The sequence below is a fragment of the Anomaloglossus baeobatrachus genome, chromosome 1 (genome assembly GCF_048569485.1).
Source record: "Anomaloglossus baeobatrachus isolate aAnoBae1 chromosome 1, aAnoBae1.hap1, whole genome shotgun sequence".
Taxonomy (NCBI): Eukaryota; Metazoa; Chordata; class Amphibia; order Anura; family Aromobatidae; genus Anomaloglossus; species Anomaloglossus baeobatrachus.
The window spans coordinates 9,102,651-9,123,528 of record NC_134353.1 but is presented as its reverse complement, the minus strand read 5'-3'; positions in this window follow the sequence as shown (position 1 = coordinate 9,123,528).

The window sequence follows — 20,878 nt, the reverse complement described above, 5'->3', positions numbered from 1 at the left end:
CTATCCTAGGTAATGGGTATGCATCCTTGTGTGTAATGCGGTTGATCTGTCTGTAGTCTACACACATCCTCATGGTCCCATCTTTTTTCTTAACTAGCACTAGTGGGGCTGCCCAGGGGCTACAACTGTCTCTTATTACCCCTGCCTCTTTCATTTCTTTGAGCATGTCTTTGGCGCATTGGTAGTGAGCCGGTGGTACTGGTCTATACCTCTCCTTTATGGGTGGATGGTTACCTGTGGGTATAGTGTGCTCTACCCCTTTGATCTGCCCAAAGTCTAATGGGTGTTTGCTGAATATTTGTTCATATTCTTTCACTACCCTGTATACTCCATGCTTTTGATGGGAGGGTGTAGAATCGGTACCTACATGTAGCTTTTGGCACCAATCCTCCAGCTTTCCCTCTGAGCCATTGTCCTCCGCCTGATTTGACGGCTTCAAGGGCTCAACGGTGGTGATGGCGTTGTTATCAACCGTATATAGCTTAGCCATGGTAGCATACTTAGGTAGGGTGACCTCATCTTCCCCACAATTTAGAAGGCGTATTGGCACTCTTCCCCGATGTACCTCAACTATTCCTCTGGCCGTCAGTACAGTGGGCCTACTGTCTGAGTACACGGGTTCTACCAGGGCCTGATAGTCTCGCCCTCTGATGCCTATTGCGGCTCTACACCAGACCAGCATTTCTGTTTTGGGAGGAATTACAATAGGTATTGGGTCACTTACCCTTGCACTGCCAATTTCACCTCCTGACATTTCTACCTGCTGCTTCAGCATCAAGGCTTTAATTTCCTTCTGCAGGAGTCTCTGTTGCCCAGGTTTGGCAGTCTCGACGATCTGCTGCAAGACAGTAATTACCTCTGCAAAACAATTTTCAATTACATTCATTCCTAGCAGCATAGTTGGTTCACGTTCTCGTCGGTCAACATCAACAATGATAATACCCTGATTCTGCAATTCTACTCTCCCAATCTTAATGGTCATTTCTCTGAAACCAACCTGTGGTACTAATTCACCATTGCTAGCCCATATATTCAATGCAACATTAGATGGACCACTGCTAACGTCTGAATCAGCCCAGTACCTCTTATAAAGGACATGCGGAATTGATGATATTTGGGAACCAGTGTCCAGCAAGGCGTTGAGCGGAATGCCATCCAGCACGATGGGGATGACTGGACGTCCTCCCACATACTTGTCATGCCAGGGTGAGGGACCTTGAGAGTTCATTCCTGAGGAGCGGCCCGCCTCCCCAGGGGATCCCCATTTAAAGCACATTCACGGGCAAAGTGACCTGGTTCCTTGCAACGGCGGCAAATGGGCTGTCCATCCGGCTGGTAGCGGTCGCTGGGTCGTCCTCTCGTCGCTTGGTATCTCCTAGGCCTCATCCATGGGACATCCTCCTTGCTGGTCGCCAGCTCAATCTTGGGTGCAGACTTGGATCCACGCAGCTCCTGGACGATTCTAGCCATGGAAGCAACAGTGTCTGTAAGGGCTTCAAGCTTTTGATGTAGAGCCTCATTAGTGATCGGCTCCAGGTGGTTAGCAGCAGCGGCTGACATGGCCGATGTCACTGGCACTACTGGCTGCTGGGGTGCCACTGTAAGGTGTTGAACAGAGTCTATATCCTGCGGCTCCTCCACCTGCTGGAGGCGGATGGCTCTATCCTTTAGCTGGGCAAATGTTAGTCCTGGATCCTGGATCACCATCATGCTCAGTTGTCCCCGGTGGGAAGGGGATGAGAGTCCATCCAGGAATTGGTCTATCAGCAGCTTATCTGCTCCAGGGGCTAAGGCAGGTTCTGCTAATTTAAGTGCTCTGAGCGCCTCCTGCAAGTTTAAGGCAAAGTCTCTTGCGCTCTCTCTAGGTTTTTGCTTGCATCCAAAGAACCTCATTTTAGCCCGGCTGCCAGCAGTGGATTCAAAAGCTGCTTTTAGTCCAGCTATTATATGCTCTACAGTGTCTTTTGCATCGTCCGGCCAGGATGTAACCTCCCGCTGGGCATTGCCAGTTAACTGTCCCATAAGCATACCAACACGCTGAGCTTCTGTCAGGGGGTACATGCTGTAGTAGATTTTTAGCTTTCCGATAAAGTCATTAAGTGTGTTGGGCTCACCTGAGTACTGCGGCAGCCACACTGCACCCGGGGTGTACGGCATCAGGAACGGCATGATAGGTGCCGCTGCACCTCCGGGTACAACAGCGTCTCCCTGCTGCGACATCTTTGCGCCCCCTTAGTTAATTTCACCAGTCTTCTTGACAGCAAGCCTGGGGCACTTTTCTGCGTTTTCGTTCGGGTCGCAGCACCGAGCGCACCTCCTCTGCAAGCGGTAGGCGGAGTCTTAGTTTAGGCGCGATGTTTTCCCGCGCGTAGCAGGTAATGGCGTGATTAAAGATGGCGCCTGGAAAATGTTACCAATGATGTTTTTGGATTTTTCCAGGTATCTTTGCAAAGTTTAAAGTCCGTTCTTTGTTGCAACAATTCACAGTGCAAGTCTTTTATGCGATGCAATAAGTCTTTACAGGCGCACGTCACCCGGGTTGCAGCCGGGTCCAGTCCGCATCCTGTTCGTGACGCCAAAGTTGTGTCGCCAGGGGTTAAGGGGATACCCAGAACCGGGCCAAGGGGTTGCTTCTGGAAAGGGGATCACGGTGTCGTGGCCCGGTCCGTGCTCCCTGGTTCCACAATAAAAAGGGGGGTTATGTTCGTGACGCCACCCGTGGAATGTGATCAGAGATGACCACCGCTGCTGCAGAACCTCCGGGGTGATGGAAGGCAGCATGAGATGGGACGGCTCCCCACGGGTAGAGCCTTTTCCCCGGGGCAGTATGTTAGTCTATGGGGGGAGTGCAGGACACGAGCACAATAAACAGGCAGACTCACGGTTTTGCAGTTTCTTTGTCTTTTACTGATGATGTTATTCAGCAGAGTACTGTCCACGGAGTCTGTGAGGGGTTCAGGGCTTCTCCCACCCAGCCGGGCCGTTTTGGCTTCCTTGCCTGCACTGTGTGTCTGTGGCCCTGCTGCTGCGTGAACTATGCAGCTGGCTCTGTGCTCCTCGGTACCGACCTGACAGGCAACTCGAGTCCTTACTAGTATGTTCCTGAACTCTGCGCTTGTTGCTTGTGTCTGTGGTACAGGTGAAAGATCTGGAATCTTCACTTCTCTGGTGGTAACTGTGCAGTATGTAACCTGCAGTCTCGGATCCAGCATCCGTTCTGTGTGCTCCACTGGGATGAACTCAGCAATGCTCTGTCTCCCAGGAATGTTCCTCTGTGTACGCTTTCTCCTTTCCTCAGACCCTCAGCTAGGCCTGGAATTGGTCAGTGGATCCTGAGGTGAGCTAAAGCCAGCTTCCAACCTGCAGCGATCCTGTCTCCTCAGTGCTCTGCACTGAACTTCCAAACTGAAACTACTTCTGACCATTTCCTCCCCCCCCACCAGAATATACAGGGAAGCAGCTTGGTCTCCCCCTTCTGGCCAGGAGGTCTTGGTGTTGTGTGTGGGGAGTTAACCCTTTGTGTTGTTACTGTGGCAACCCTGGGGTGCCACAGGGGTAATTCTCCTGTATGTGGTATTATTGGTCACTATGGTGTCTGGGCATGGTGTGGTGGTAATTCCCCTGTATGTGGTATTATTGGTCACTATGTTGTCTGGGCATGGTGTGGAGGTAATTCCCCTGTATGTGGTATTATTGGTCACTATGTTGTCTGGGCATGGTGTGGTGGTAATTCCCCTGTATGTGGTATTATTGGTCACTATGTTGTCTGGGCATGGTGTGGAGGTAATTCCCCTGTATGTGGTATTATTGGTCACTATGTTGTCTGGGCATGGTGTGGTGGTAATTCTCCTGTATGTGGTATTATTGGTCACTATGTTGTCTGGGCATGGTGTGGTGGTAATTCTCCTGTATGTGGTATTATTGGTCACTATGTTGTCTGGGCATGGTGTGGAGGTAATTCTCCTGTATGTGGTATTATTGGTCACTATGTTATCTGGGCATGGTGTGGAGGTAATTCCCCTGTATGTGGTATTATTGGTCACTATGTTGTCTGGGCATGGTGTGGTGGTAATTCCCCTGTATGTGGTATTATTGGTCACTATGTTGTCTGGGCATGGTGTGGAGGTAATTCTCCTGTATGTGGTATTATTGGTCACTATGTTGTCTGGGCATGGTGTGGAGGTAATTCTCCTGTATGTGGTATTATTGGTCACTATGTTGTCTGGGCATGGTGTGGCGGTAATTCTCCTGTATGTGGTATTATTGGTCACTATGTTGTCTGGGCATGGTGTGGTGGTAATTCCCCTGTATGTGGTATTATTGGTCACTATGTTGTCTGGGCATGGTGTGGTGGTAATTCTCCCTGTATGTGGTATTATTGGTCACTATGTTGTCTGGGCATGGTGTGGTGGTAATTCTCCTGTATGTGGTATTATTGGTCACTATGGTGTCTGGGCATGGTGTGGTGGTAATTCTCCTGTATGTGGTATTATTGGTCACTATGTTGTCTGGGCATGGTGTGGAGGTAATTCTCCTGTATGTGGTATTATTGGTCACTATGTTGTCTGGGCATGGTGTGGTGGTAATTCTCCTGTATGTGGTATTATTGGTCACTATGGTGTCTGGGCATGGTGTGGTGGTAATTCTCCTGTATGTGGTATTATTGGTCACTATGTTGTCTGGGCATGGTGTGGTGGTAATTCTCCTGTATGTGGTATTATTGGTCACTATGGTGTCTGGGCATGGTGTGGTGGTAATTCTCCTGTATGTGGTATTATTGGTCACTATGTTGTCTGGGCATGGTGTGGAGGTAATTCCCCTGTATGTGGTATTATTGGTCACTATGTTGTCTGGGCATGGTGTGGAGGTAATTCTCCTGTATGTGGTATTATTGGTCACTATGTTGTCTGGGCATGGTGTGGTGATAATTCTCCTGTATGTGGTATTATTGGTCACTATGTTGTCTGGGCATGGTGTGGAGGTAATTCCCCTGTATGTGGTATTATTGGTCACTATGTTGTCTGGGCATGGTGTGGCGGTAATTCTCCTGTATGTGGTATTATTGGTCACTATGTTGTCTGGGCATGGTGTGGTGGTAATTCTCCTGTATGTGGTATTATTGGTCACTATGTTGTCTGGGCATGGTGTGGAGGTAATTCTCCTGTATGTGGTATTATTGGTCACTATGTTGTCTAGGCATGGTGTGGAGGTAATTCCCCTGTATGTGGTATTATTGGTCACTATGTTGTCTGGGCATGGTGTGGTGGTAATTCCCCTGTATGTGGTATTATTGGTCACTATGTTGTCTGGGCATGGTGTGGCGGTAATTCTCCTGTATGTGGTATTATTGGTCACTATGTTGTCTGGGCATGGTGTGGTGGTAATTCTCCTGTATGTGGTATTATTGGTCACTATGTTGTCTGGGCATGGTGTGGAGGTAATTCCCCTGTATGTGGTATTATTGGTCACTATGTTGTCTGGGCACGGTGTGGTGGTAATTCCCCTGTATGTGGTATTATTGGTCACTATGTTGTCTGGGCATGGTGTGGTGGTAATTCTCCTGTATGTGGTATTATTGGTCACTATGTTGTCTGGGCATGGTGTGGTGGTAATTCTCCCTGTATGTGGTATTATTGGTCACTATGTTGTCTGGGCATGGTGTGGCGGTAATTCTCCTGTATGTGGTATTATTGGTCACTATGTTGTCTGGGCATGGTGTGGAGGTAATTCTCCTGTATGTGGTATTATTGGTCACTATGTTGTCTGGGCATGGTGTGGTGGTAATTCTCCTGTATGTGGTATTATTGGTCACTATGTTGTCTGGGCATGGTGTGGAGGTAGTTCTCCTGTATGTGGTATTATTGGTCACTATGTTGTCTGGGCATGGTGTGGTGGTAATTCTCCTGTATGTGGTATTATTGGTCACTATGTTGTCTGGGCATGGTGTGGTGGTAATTCTCCCTGTATGTGGTATTATTGGTCACTATGTTGTCTGGGCATGGTGTGGTGGTAATTCTCCTGTATGTGGTATTATTGGTCACTATGGTGTCTGGGCATGGTGTGGTGGTAATTCTCCCTGTATGTGGTATTATTGGTCACTATGTTGTCTGGGCATGGTGTGGAGGTAATTCTCCTGTATGTGGTATTATTGGTCACTATGTTGTCTGGGCATGGTGTGGAGGTAATTCTCCTGTATGTGGTATTATTGGTCACTATGTTGTCTGGGCATGGTGTGGAGGTAATTCCCCTGTATGTGGTATTATTGGTCACTATGGTGTCTGGGCATGGTGTGGAGGTAATTCTCCTGTATGTGGTATTATTGGTCACTATGTTGTCTGGGCATGGTGTGGAGGTAATTCTCCTGTATGTGGTATTATTGGTCACTATGTTGTCTGGGCATGGTGTGGAGGTAATTCCCTGTATGTGGTATTATTGGTCACTATGTTGTCTGGCATGGTGTGGAGGTAATTCCCCTGTATGTGGTATTATTGGTCACTATGTTGTCTGGGCATGGTGTGGTGGTAATTCTCCTGTATGTGGTATTATTGGTCACTATGTTGTATGGGCATGGTGTGGTGGTAATTCTCCTGTATGTGGTATTATTGGTCACTATGTTGTCTGGGCATGGTGTGGAGGTAATTCCCCTGTATGTGGTATTATTGGTCACTATGATGTCTGGCCATGGTGTGGAGGTAATTCCCCTGTATGTGGTATTATTGGTCACTATGATGTCTGGGCATGGTGTGGAGGTAATTCCCCTGTATGTGGTATTATTGGTCACTATGTTGTCTGGGCATGGTGTGGAGGTAATTCCCCTGTATGTGGTATTATTGGTCACTATGTTGTCTGGGCATGGTGTGGTGGTAATTCTCCTGTATGTGGTATTATTGGTCACTATGTTGTCTGGGCATGGTGTGGAGGTAATTCTCCTGTATGTGGTATTATTGGTCACTATGTTGTCTGGGCATGGTGTGGTGGTAATTCTCCTGTATGTGGTATTATTGGTCACTATGTTGTCTGGGCATGGTGTGGTGGTAATTCTCCTGTATGTTGGTATTATTGGTCACTATGTTGTCTGGGCATGGTGTGGTGGTAATTCTCCTGTATGTGGTATTATTGGTCACTATGTTGTCTGGGCATGGTGTGGTGGTAATTCCCCTGTATGTGGTATTATTGGTCACTATGGTGTCTGGGCATGGTGTGGAGGTAATTCTCCTGTATGTGATATTATTGGTCACTATGTTGTCTGGGCATGGTGTGGTGGTAATTCTCCTGTATGTGGTATTATTGGTCACTATGTTGTCTGTGCATGGTGTGGTGGTAATTCCCTGTATGTGGTATTATTGGTCACTATGTTGTCTGGGCATGGTGTGGAGGTAATTCTCCTGTATGTGGTATTATTGGTCACTATGGTGTCTGGGCATGGTGTGGAGGTAATTCTCCCTGTATGTGGTATTATTGGTCACTATGTTGTCTGGGCATGGTTGTGGTGGTAATTCTCCTGTATGTGGTATTATTGGTCACTATGTTGTCTGGGCATGGTGTGGAGGTAATTCTCCTGTATGTGGTATTATTGGTCACTATGTTGTCTGGGCATGGTGTGGAGGTAATTCTCCTGTATGTGGTATTATTGGTCACTATGTTGTCTGGGCATGGTGTGGTGGTAATTCTCCTGTATGTGGTATTATTGGTCACTATGTTGTCTGGGCATGGTGTGGTGGTAATTCCCCTGTATGTGGTATTATTGGTCACTATGTTGTCTGGGCATGGTGTGGAGGTAATTCTCCTGTATGTGGTATTATTGGTCACTATGGTGTCTGGGCATGGTGTGGAGGTAATTCTCCCTGTATGTGGTATTATTGGTCACTATGTTGTCTGGGCATGGTGTGGTGGTAATTCTCCTGTATGTGGTATTATTGGTCACTATGTTGTCTGGGCATGGTGTGGAGGTAATTCTCCTGTATGTGGTATTATTGGTCACTATGTTGTCTGGGCATGGTGTGGAGGTAATTCTCCTGTATGTGGTATTATTGGTCACTATGGTGTCTGGGCATGGTGTGGAGGTAATTCTCCCTGTATGTGGTATTATTGGTCACTATGTTGTCTGGGCATGGTGTGGTGGTAATTCTCCTGTATGTGGTATTATTGGTCACTATGTTGTCTGGGCATGGTGTGGAGGTAATTCCCCTGTATGTGGTATTATTGGTCACTATGTTGTCTGGGCACGGTGTGGTGGTAATTCTCCTGTATGTGGTATTATTGGTCACTATGTTGTCTGGGCATGGTGTGGTGGTAATTCTCCTGTATGTGGTATTATTGGTCACTATGTTGTCTGGGCATGGTGTGGTGGTAATTCTCCTGTATGTGGTATTATTGGTCACTATGTTGTCTGGGCATGGTGTGGCGGTAATTCTCCTGTATGTGGTATTATTGGTCACTATGTTGTCTGGGCATGGTGTGGGGGTAATTCTCCTGTATGTGGTATTATTGGTCACTATGTTGTCTGGGCATGGTGTGGTGGTAATTCTCCTGTATGTGGTATTATTGGTCACTATGTTGTCTGGGCATGGTGTGGTGGTAATTCTCCTGTATGTGGTATTATTGGTCACTATGTTGTCTGGGCATGGTGTGGAGGTAATTCCCCTGTATGTGGTATTATTGGTCACTATGTTGTCTGGGCATTGTGTGGTGGTAATTCTCCTGTATGTGGTATTATTGGTCACTATGTTGTCTGGGCATGGTGTGGTGGTAATTCTCCCTGTATGTGGTATTATTGGTCACTATGTTGTCTGGGCATGGTGTGGTGGTAATTCCCCCTGTATGTGGTATTATTGGTCACTGTGTTGTCTGGGCACGGTGTGGTGGTAATTCTCCTGTATGTGGTATTATTGGTCACTGTGTTGTCTGGGCATGGTGTGGAGGTAATTCTCCTGTATGTGGTATTATTGGTCACTATGTTGTCTGGGCATGGTGTGGTGGTAATTCTCCTGTATGTGGTATTATTGGTCACTATGTTGTCTGGGCATGGTGTGGAGGTAATTCCCCTGTATGTGGTATTATTGGTCACTATGGTGTCTGGGCATGGTGTGGAGGTAATTCCCCTGTATGTGGTATTATTGGTCACTATGGTGTCTGGACATGGTGTGGAGGTAATTCTCCCTGTATGTGGTATTATTGGTCACTATGGTGTCTGGGCATGGTGTGGAGGTAATTCTCCCTGTATGTGGTATTATTGGTCACTATGTTGTCTGGGCATGGTGTGGAGGTAATTCTCCTGTATGTGGTATTATTGGTCACTATGTTGTCTGGGCATGGTGTGGTGGTAATTCTCCTGTATGTGGTATTATTGGTCACTATGCTGTCTGGGCATGGTGTGGTGGTAATTCCCCTGTATGTGGTATTATTGGTCACTATGTTGTCTGGGCATGGTGTGGAGGTAATTCTCCTGTATGTGGTATTATTGGTCACTATGTTGTCTGGGCATGGTGTGGTGGTAATTCTCCTGTATGTGGTATTATTGGTCACTATGGTGTCTGGGCATGGTGTGGAGGTAATTCTCCTGTATGTGGTATTATTGGTCACTATGTTGTCTGGGCATGGTGTGGTGGTAATTCTCCTGTATGTGGTATTATTGGTCACTATGTTGTCTGGGCATGGTGTGGAGGTAATTCTCCTGTATGTGGTATTATTGGTCACTATGTTGTCTGGGCATGGTGTGGTGGTAATTCTCCTGTATGTGGTATTATTGGTCACTATGTTGTCTGGGCATGGTGTGGTGGTAATTCCCCTGTATGTGGTATTATTGGTCACTATGTTGTCTGGGCATGGTGTGGTGGTAATTATCCTGTATGTGGTATTATTGGTCACTATGTTGTCTGGGCATGGTGTGGAGGTAATTCTCCCTGTATGTGGTATTATTGGTCACTATGTTGTCTGGGCATGGTGTGGTGGTAATTCCCTGTATGTGGTATTATTGGTCACTATGTTGTCTGGGCATGGTGTGGTGGTAATTCTCCTGTATGTGGTATTATTGGTCACTATGTTGTCTGGGCATGGTGTGGAGGTAATTCTCCCTGTATGTGGTATTATTGGTCACTATGTTGTCTGGGCATGGTGTGGTGGTAATTCTCCTGTATGTGGTATTATTGGTCACTATGTTGTCTGGGCATGGTGTGGTGGTAATTCCCCTGTATGTGGTATTATTGGTCACTATGTTGTCTGGGCATGGTGTGGAGGTAATTCCCCTGTATGTGGTATTATTGGTCACTATGTTGTCTGGGCATGGTGTGGTGGTAATTCTCCTGTATGTGGTATTATTGGTCACTATGTTGTCTGGGCATGGTGTGGTGGTAATTCTCCTGTATGTGGTATTATTGGTCACTATGGTGTCTGGGCATGGTGTGGAGGTAATTCTCCTGTATGTGGTATTATTGGTCACTATGTTGTCTGGGCATGGTGTGGTGGTAATTCTCCTGTATGTGGTATTATTGGTCACTATGTTGTCTGGGCATGGTGTGGTGGTAATTCCCCTGTATGTGGTATTATTGGTCACTATGTTGTCTGGGCATGGTGTGGAGGTAATTCCCCTGTATGTGGTATTATTGGTCACTATGTTGTCTGGGCATGGTGTGGTGGTAATTATCCTGTATGTGGTATTATTGGTCACTATGTTGTCTGGGCATGGTGTGGAGGTAATTCCCCTGTATGTGGTATTATTGGTCACTATGTTGTCTGGGCATGGTGTGGTGGTAATTATCCTGTATGTGGTATTATTGGTCACTATGTTGTCTGGGCATGGTGTGGAGGTAATTCTCCCTGTATGTGGTATTATTGGTCACTATGTTGTCTGGGCATGGTGTGGTGGTAATTCCCCTGTATGTGGTATTATTGGTCACTATGTTGTCTGGGCATGGTGTGGAGGTAATTCCCCTGTATGTGGTATTATTGGTCACTATGTTGTCTGGGCATGGTGTGGTGGTAATTCTCCTGTATGTGGTATTATTGGTCACTATGTTGTCTGGGCATGGTGTGGTGGTAATTCTCCTGTATGTGGTATTATTGGTCACTATGGTGTCTGGGCATGGTGTGGAGGTAATTCTCCTGTATGTGGTATTATTGGTCACTATGTTGTCTGGGCATGGTGTGGTGGTAATTCTCCTGTATGTGGTATTATTGGTCACTATGTTGTCTGGGCATGGTGTGGTGGTAATTCTCCTGTATGTGGTATTATTGGTCACTATGGTGTCTGGGCATGGTGTGGAGGTAATTCCCCTGTATGTGGTATTATTGGTCACTATGTTGTCTGGGCATGGTGTGGTGGTAATTCTCCTGTATGTGGTATTATTGGTCACTATGTTGTCTGGGCATGGTGTGGTGGTAATTCTCCTGTATGTGGTATTATTGGTCACTATGTTGTCTGGGCATGGTGTGGAGGTAATTCTCCTGTATGTGGTATTATTGGTCACTATGTTGTCTGGGCATGGTGTGGTGGTAATTCTCCTGTATGTGGTATTATTGGTCACTATGTTGTCTGGGCATGGTGTGGTGGTAATTCTCCTGTATGTGGTATTATTGGTCACTATGTTGTCTGGGCATGGTGTGGAGGTAATTCTCCTGTATGTGGTATTATTGGTCACTATGTTGTCTGGGCATGGTGTGGTGGTAATTCTCCTGTATGTGGTATTATTGGTCACTATGTTGTCTGGGCATGGTGTGGAGGTAATTCCCCTGTATGTGGTATTATTGGTCACTATGGTGTCTGGGCATGGTGTGGAGGTAATTCCCCTGTATGTGGTATTATTGGTCACTATGTTGTCTGGGCATGGTGTGGTGGTAATTCTCCTGTATGTGGTATTATTGGTCACTATGTTGTCTGGGCATGGTGTGGTGGTAATTCTCCTGTATGTGGTATTATTGGTCACTATGTTGTCTGGGCATGGTGTGGAGGTAATTCTCCTGTATGTGGTATTATTGGTCACTATGTTGTCTGGGCATGGTGTGGTGGTAATTCTCCTGTATGTGGTATTATTGGTCACTATGTTGTCTGGGCATGGTGTGGTGGTAATTCTCCTGTATGTGATATTATTGGTCACTATGTTGTCTGGGCATGGTGTGGTGGTAATTCTCCCTGTATGTGGTATTATTGGTCACTATGTTGTCTGGGCATGGTGTGGAGGTAATTCCCCTGTATGTGGTATTATTGGTCACTATGGTGTCTGGGCATGGTGTGGTGGTAATTCTCCCTGTATGTGGTATTATTGGTCACTATGGTGTCTGGGCATGGTGTGGTGGTAATTCCCCTGTATGTGGTATTATTGGTCACTATGTTGTCTGGGCATGGTGTGGTGGTAATTCTCCTGTATGTGATATTATTGGTCACTATGTTGTCTGGGCATGGTGTGGTGGTAATTCTCCCTGTATGTGGTATTATTGGTCACTATGGTGTCTGGGCATGGTGTGGTGGTAATTCCCCTGTATGTGGTATTATTGGTCACTATGTTGTCTGGGCATGGTGTGGTGGTAATTCTCCTGTATGTGGTATTATTGGTCACTATGTTGTCTGGGCATGGTGTGGTGGTAATTCTCCTGTATGTGGTATTATTGGTCACTATGTTGTCTGGGCATGGTGTGGTGGTAATTCTCCTGTATGTGGTATTATTGGTCACTATGTTGTCTGGGCATGGTGTGGTGGTAATTCTCCTGTATGTGGTATTATTGGTCACTATGTTGTCTGGGCATGGTGTGGTGGTAATTCTCCTGTATGTGGTATTATTGGTCACTATGTTGTCTGGGCATGGTGTGGTGGTAATTCTCCTGTATGTGGTATTATTGGTCACTATGTTGTCTGGGCATGGTGTGGTGGTAATTCTCCTGTATGTGGTATTATTGGTCACTATGTTGTCTGGGCACGGTGTGGTGGTAATTCTCCTGTATGTGGTATTATTGGTCACTATGTTGTCTGGGCATGGTGTGGAGGTAATTCCCTGTATGTGGTATTATTGGTCACTATGGTGTCTGGGCATGGTGTGGAGGTAATTCTCCTGTATGTGGTATTATTGGTCACTATGTTGTCTGGGCATGGTGTGGAGGTAATTCCCCTGTATGTGGTATTATTGGTCACTATGGTGTCTGGGCATGGTGTGGAGGTAATTCTCCTGTATGTGGTATTATTGGTCACTATGTTGTCTGGGCATGGTGTGGTGGTAATTCTCCTGTATGTGGTATTATTGGTCACTATGTTGTCTGGGCATGGTGTGGTGGTAATTCTCCTGTATGTGGTATTATTGGTCACTATGTTGTCTGGGCATGGTGTGGTGGTAATTCTCCTGTATGTGATATTATTGGTCACTATGTTGTCTGGGCATGGTGTGGAGGTAATTCCCCTGTATGTGGTATTATTGGTCACTATGGTGTCTGGGCATGGTGTGGAGGTAATTCTCCTGTATGTGGTATTATTGGTCACTATGTTGTCTGGGCATGGTGTGGTGGTAATTCTCCTGTATGTGATATTATTGGTCACTATGTTGTCTGGGCATGGTGTGGAGGTAATTCCCCTGTATGTGGTATTATTGGTCACTATGGTGTCTGGGCATGGTGTGGAGGTAATTCTCCTGTATGTGGTATTATTGGTCACTATGTTGTCTGGGCATGGTGTGGAGGTAATTCCCCTGTATGTGGTATTATTGGTCACTATGGTGTCTGGGCATGGTGTGGAGGTAATTCTCCTGTATGTGGTATTATTGGTCACTATGTTGTCTGGGCATGGTGTGGTGGTAATTCCCCTGTATGTGGTATTATTGGTCACTATGTTGTCTGGGCATGGTGTGGAGGTAATTCCCCTGTATGTGGTATTATTGGTCACTATGTTGTCTGGGCATGGTGTGGAGGTAATTCTCCTGTATGTGGTATTATTGGTCACTATGTTGTCTGGGCATGGTGTGGAGGTAATTCTCCTGTATGTGGTATTATTGGTCACTATGTTGTCTGGGCATGGTGTGGCGGTAATTCTCCTGTATGTGGTATTATTGGTCACTATGTTGTCTGGGCATGGTGTGGTGGTAATTCCCCTGTATGTGGTATTATTGGTCACTATGTTGTCTGGGCATGGTGTGGTGGTAATTCTCCTGTATGTGGTATTATTGGTCACTATGTTTTCTGGGCATGGTGTGGTGGTAATTCTCCTGTATGTGGTATTATTGGTCACTATGTTGTCTGGGCATGGTGTGGTGGTAATTCCCCTGTATGTGGTATTATTGGTCGCTATGTTGTCTGGGCATGGTGTGGTGGTAATTCCCCTGTATGTGGTATTATTGGTCACTATGTTGTCTGGGCATGGTGTGGTGGTAATTCTCCTGTATGTGGTATTATTGGTCACTATGGTGTCTGGGCATGGTGTGGTGGTAATTCTCCTGTATGTGGTATTATTGGTCACTATGTTGTCTGGGCATGGTGTGGAGGTAATTCTCCTGTATGTGGTATTATTGGTCACTATGTTGTCTGGGCATGGTGTGGAGGTAATTCTCCTGTATGTGGTATTATTGGTCACTATGTTGTCTGGGCATGGTGTGGAGGTAATTCTCCTGTATGTGGTATTATTGGTCACTATGTTGTCTGGGCATGGTGTGGTGGTAATTCTCCTGTATGTGGTATTATTGGTCACTATGTTGTCTGGGCATGGTGTGGGGGTAATTCTCCTGTATGTGGTATTATTGGTCACTATGGTGTCTGGGCATGGTGTGGTAGTAATTCTCCTGTATGTGGTATTATTGGTCACTATGTTGTCTGGGCATGGTGTGGTGGTAATTCTCCTGTATGTGGTATTATTGGTCACTATGTTGTCTGGGCATGGTGTGGTGGTAATTCTCCTGTATGTGGTATTATTGGTCACTATGTTGTCTGGGCATGGTGTGGAGGTAATTCCCCTGTATGTGGTATTATTGGTCACTATGTTGTCTGGGCATGGTGTGGAGGTAATTCCCCTGTATGTGGTATTATTGGTCACTATGGTGTCTGGGCATGGTGTGGTGGTAATTCTCCTGTATGTGGTTTTATTGGTCACTATGTTGTCTGGGCATGGTGTGGAGGTAATTCCCCTGTATGTGGTATTATTGGTCACTATGGTGTCTGGGCATGGTGTGGTGGTAATTCTCCTGTATGTGGTATTATTGGTCACTATGTTGTCTGGGCATGGTGTGGTGGTAATTCTCCTGTATGTGGTATTATTGGTCACTATGGTGTCTGGGCATGGTGTGGTGGTAATTCTCCTGTATGTGGTATTATTGGTCACTATGGTGTCTGGGCATGGTGTGGTGGTAATTCTCCTGTATGTGGTATTATTGGTCACTATGGTGTCTGGGCATGGTGTGGAGGTAATTCCCCTGTATGTGGTATTATTGGTCACTATGGTGTCTGGGCATGGTGTGGTGGTAATTCTCCTGTATGTGGTATTATTGGTCACTATGTTGTCTGGGCATGGTGTGGTGGTAATTCTCCTGTATGTGGTATTATTGGTCACTATGTTGTCTGGGCATGGTGTGGAGGTAATTCTCCTGTATGTGGTATTATTGGTCACTATGTTGTCTGGGCATGGTGTGGAGGTAATTCCCCTGTATGTGGTATTATTGGTCACTATGTTGTCTGGGCATGGTGTGGAGGTAATTCCCCTGTATGTGGTATTATTGGTCACTATGGTGTCTGGGCATGGTGTGGTGGTAATTCTCCTGTATGTGGTATTATTGGTCACTATGTTGTCTGGGCATGGTGTGGTGGTAATTCTCCTGTATGTGGTTTTATTGGTCACTATGTTGTCTGGGCATGGTGTGGAGGTAATTCCCCTGTATGTGGTATTATTGGTCACTATGGTGTCTGGGCATGGTGTGGTGGTAATTCTCCTGTATGTGGTATTATTGGTCACTATGTTGTCTGGGCATGGTGTGGTGGTAATTCTCCTGTATGTGGTATTATTGGTCACTATGGTGTCTGGGCATGGTGTGGTGGTAATTCTCCTGTATGTGGTATTATTGGTCACTATGTTGTCTGGGCATGGTGTGGTGGTAATTCTCCTGTATGTGGTATTATTGGTCACTATGGTGTCTGGGCATGGTGTGGTGGTAATTCTCCCTGTATGTGGTATTATTGGTCACTATGTTATCTGGGCATGGTGTGGTGGTAATTCTCCTGTATGTGGTATTATTGGTCACTATGTTGTCTGGGCATGGTGTGGAGGTAATTCTCCTGTATGTGGTATTATTGGTCACTATGTTGTCTGGGCATGGTGTGGCGGTAATTCTCCTGTATGTGGTATTATTGGTCACTATGTTGTCTGGGCATGGTGTGGTGATAATTCTCCTGTATGTGGTATTATTGGTCACTATGTTGTCTGGGCATGGTGTGGCGGTAATTCCCCTGTATGTGGTATTATTGGTCACTATGTTGTCTGGGCATGGTGTGGTGGTAATTCTCCTGTATGTGGTATTATTGGTCACTATGTTGTCTGAGCATGGTGTGGCGGTAATTCCCCTGTATGTGGTATTATTGGTCACTATGTTGTCTGGGCATGGTGTGGTGGTAATTCTCCTGTATGTGGTATTATTGGTCACTATGTTGTCTGGGCATGGTGTGGCGGTAATTCTCCTGTATGTGGTATTATTGGTCACTATGTTGTCTGGGCATGGTGTGGTGGTAATTCTCCTGTATGTGGTATTATTGGTCACTATGTTGTCTGGGCATGGTGTGGTGGTAATTCCCCTGTATGTGGTATTCTTGGTCACTATGTTGTCTGGGCATGGTGTGGAGGTAATTCCCCTGTATGTGGTATTATTGGTCACTATGTTGTCTGGGCATGGTGTGGAGGTAATTCCCCTGTATGTGGTATTATTGGTCACTATGTTGTCTGGGCATGGTGTGGTGGTAATTCTCCTGTATGTGGTATTATTGGTCACTATGTTGTCTGGGCATGGTGTGGAGGTAATTCTCCTGTATGTGGTATTATTGGTCACTATGTTGTCTGGGCATGGTGTGGAGGTAATTCCCCTGTATGTGGTATTATTGGTCACTATGTTGTCTGGGCATGGTGTGGTGGTAATTCCCCTGTATGTGGTATTATTGGTCACTATGGTGTCTGGGCATGGTGTGGTGGTAATTCCCCTGTATGTGGTATTATTGGTCACTATGTTGTCTGGGCATGGTGTGGTGGTAATTCTCCTGTATGTGGTATTATTGGTCACTATGTTGTCTGGGCATGGTGTGGAGGTAATTCCCCAGTATGTGGTATTATTGGTCACTATGTTGTCTGGGCATGGTGTGGAGGTAATTCTCCTGTATGTGGTATTATTGGTCACTATGTTGTCTGGGCATGGTGTGGAGGTAATTCTCCTGTATGTGATATTATTGGTCACTATGTTGTCTGGGCATGGTGTGGTGGTAATTCTCCTGTATGTGGTATTATTGGTCACTATGTTGTCTGGGCATGGTGTGGTGGTAATTCTCCTGTATGTGGTATTATTGGTCACTATGTTGTCTGGGCATGGTGTGGAGGTAATTCTCCTGTATGTGATATTATTGGTCACTATGTTGTCTGGGCATGGTGTGGTGGTAATTCTCCTGTATGTGGTATTATTGGTCACTATGTTGTCTGGGCATGGTGTGGAGGTAATTCCCCTGTATGTGGTATTATTGGTCACTATGTTGTCTGGGCATGGTGTGGTGGTAATTCTCCTGTATGTGGTATTATTGGTCACTATGTTGTCTGGGCATGGTGTGGTGGGAATTCTCCTGTATGTGGTATTATTGGTCACTATGTTGTCTGGGCATGGTGTGGAGGTAATTCCCCTGTATGTGGTATTATTGGTCACTATGTTGTCTGGGCATGGTGTGGTGGTAATTCTCCTGTATGTGGTATTATTGGTCACTATGTTGTCTGGGCATGGTGTGGAGGTAATTCTCCTGTATGTGGTATTATTGGTCACTATGTTGTCTGGGCATGGTGTGGTGGTAATTCTCCTGTATGTGGTATTATTGGTCACTATGTTGTCTGGGCATGGTGTGGAGGTAATTCTCCTGTATGTGGTATTATTGGTCACTATGTTGTCTGGGCATGGTGTGGTGGTAATTCTCCTGTATGTGGTATTATTGGTCACTATGTTGTCTGGGCATGGTGTGGTGGTAATTCCCCTGTATGTGGTATTATTGGTCACTATGTTGTCTGGGCATGGTGTGGTGGTAATTCCCCTGTATGTGGTATTATTGGTCACTATGTTGTCTGGGCACGGTGTGGAGGTAATTCTCCTGTATGTGGTATTATTGGTCACTATGTTGTCTGGGCATGGTGTGGAGGTAATTCTCCCTGTATGTGGTATTATTGGTCACTATGTTGTCTGGGCATGGTGTGGAGGTAATTCCCCTGTATGTGGTATTATTGGTCACTATGTTGTCTGGGCATGGTGTGGTGGTAATTCTCCTGTATGTGGTATTATTGGTCACTATGTTGTCTGGGCATGGTGTGGTGGTAATTCTCCTGTATGTGGTATTATTGGTCACTATGTTGTCTGGGCATGGTGTGGTGGTAATTCTCCTGTATGTGGTATTATTGGTCACTATGTTGTCTGGGCATGGTGTGGAGGTAATTCTCCTGTATGTGGTATTATTGGTCACTATGTTGTCTGGGCATGGTGTGGAGGTAATTCTCCTGTATGTGGTATTATTGGTCACTATGTTGTCTGGGCATGGTGTGGAGGTAATTCTCCTGTATGTGGTATTATTGGTCACTATGTTGTCTGGGCATGGTGTGGCGGTAATTCTCCTGTATGTGGTATTATTGGTCACTATGTTGTCTGGGCATGGTGTGGTGGTAATTCTCCTGTATGTGGTATTATTGGTCACTATGTTGTCTGGGCATGGTGTGGTGGGAATTCCCCTGTATGTGGTATTATTGGTCACTATGTTGTCTGGGCATGGTGTGGTGGTAATTCTCACTGTATGTGGTATTATTGGTCACTATGTTGTCTGGGCATGGTGTGGAGGTAATTCTCCTGTATGTGGTATTATTGGTCACTATGTTGTCTGGGCATGGTGTGGAGGTAATTCTCCTGTATGTGGTATTATTGGTCACTATGTTGTCTGGGCATGGTGTGGAGGTAATTCTCCTGTATGTGGTATTATTGGTCACTATGTTGTCTGGGCATGGTGTGGCGGTAATTCTCCTGTATGTGGTATTATTGGTCACTATGTTGTCTGGGCATGGTGTGGTGGTAATTCTCCTGTATGTGGTATTATTGGTCACTATGTTGTCTGGGCATGGTGTGGTGGTAATTCTCCTGTATGTGGTATTATTGGTCACTATGTTGTCTGGGCATGGTGTGGAGGTAATTCTCCTGTATGTGGTATTATTGGTCACTATGTTGTCTGGGCATGGTGTGGTGGTAATTCTCCCTGTATGTGGTATTATTGGTCACTATGTTGTCTGGGCATGGTGTGGTGGTAATTCTCCTGTATGTGGTATTATTGGTCACTATGTTGTCTGGGCATGGTGTGGTGGTAATTCCCCTGTATGTGGTATTATTGGTCACTATGTTGTCTGGGCATGGTGTGGTGGTAATTCCCCTGTATGTGGTATTATTGGTCACTATGTTGTCTGGGCATGGTGTGGTGGTAATTCTCCTGTATGTGGTATTATTGGTCACTATGGTGTCTGGGCATGGTGTGGAGGTAATTCCCCAGTATGTGGTATTATTGGTCACTATGTTGTCTGGGCATGGTGTGGTGGTAATTCTCCTGTATGTGGTATTATTGGTCACTATGTTGTCTGGGCATGGTGTGGTGGTAATTCTCCTGTATGTGGTATTATTGGTCACTATGTTGTCTGGGCATGGTGTGGAGGTAATTCTCCTGTATGTGGTATTATTGGTCACTATGTTGTCTGGGCATGGTGTGGAGGTAATTCTCCTGTATGTGGTATTATTGGTCACTATGGTGTCTGGGCATGGTGTGGTGGTAATTCCCCTGTATGTGATATTATTGGTCACTATGTTGTCTGGGCATGGTGTGGTGGTAATTCTCCTGTATGTGGTATTATTGGTCACTATGTTGTCTGGGCACGGTGTGGTGGTAATTCTCCTGTATGTGGTATTATTGGTCACTATGTTGTCTGGGCATGGTGTGGTGGTAATTCTCCTGTATGTGGTATTATTGGTCACTATGTTGTCTGGGCATGGTGTGGTGGTAATTCTCCTGTATGTGGTATTATTGGTCACTATGTTGTCTGGGCATGGTGTGGTGGTAATTCTCCTGTATGTGGTATTATTGGTCACTATGTTGTCTGGGCATGGTGTGGTGGTAATTCTCCTGTATGTGGTATTATTGGTCACTATGTTGTCTGGGCATGGTGTGGTGGTAATTCTCCTGTATGTGGTATTATTGGTCACTATGTTGTCTGGGCATGGTGTGGAGGTAATTCTCCTGTATGTGGTATTATTGGTCACTATGTTGTCTGGGCATGGTGTGGAGGTAATTCTCCTGTATGTGGTATTATTGGTCACTATGTTGTCTGGGCATGGTGTGGTGGTAATTCTCCTGTATGTGGTATTATTGGTCACTATGTTGTCTGGGCATGGTGTGGAGGTAATTCCCCTGTATGTGGTATTATTGGTCACTATGGTGTCTGGGCATGGTGTGGTGGTAATTCCCCTGTATGTGGTATTATTGGTCACTATGTTGTCTGGGCATGGTGTGGGGGTAATTCTCCTGTATGTGGTATTATTGGTCACTATGGTGTCTGGGCACGGTGTGGCGGTAATTCTCCTGTATGTGGTATTATTGGTCACTATGTTGTCTGGGCATGGTGTGGTGGTAATTCTCCTGTATGTGGTATTATTGGTCACTA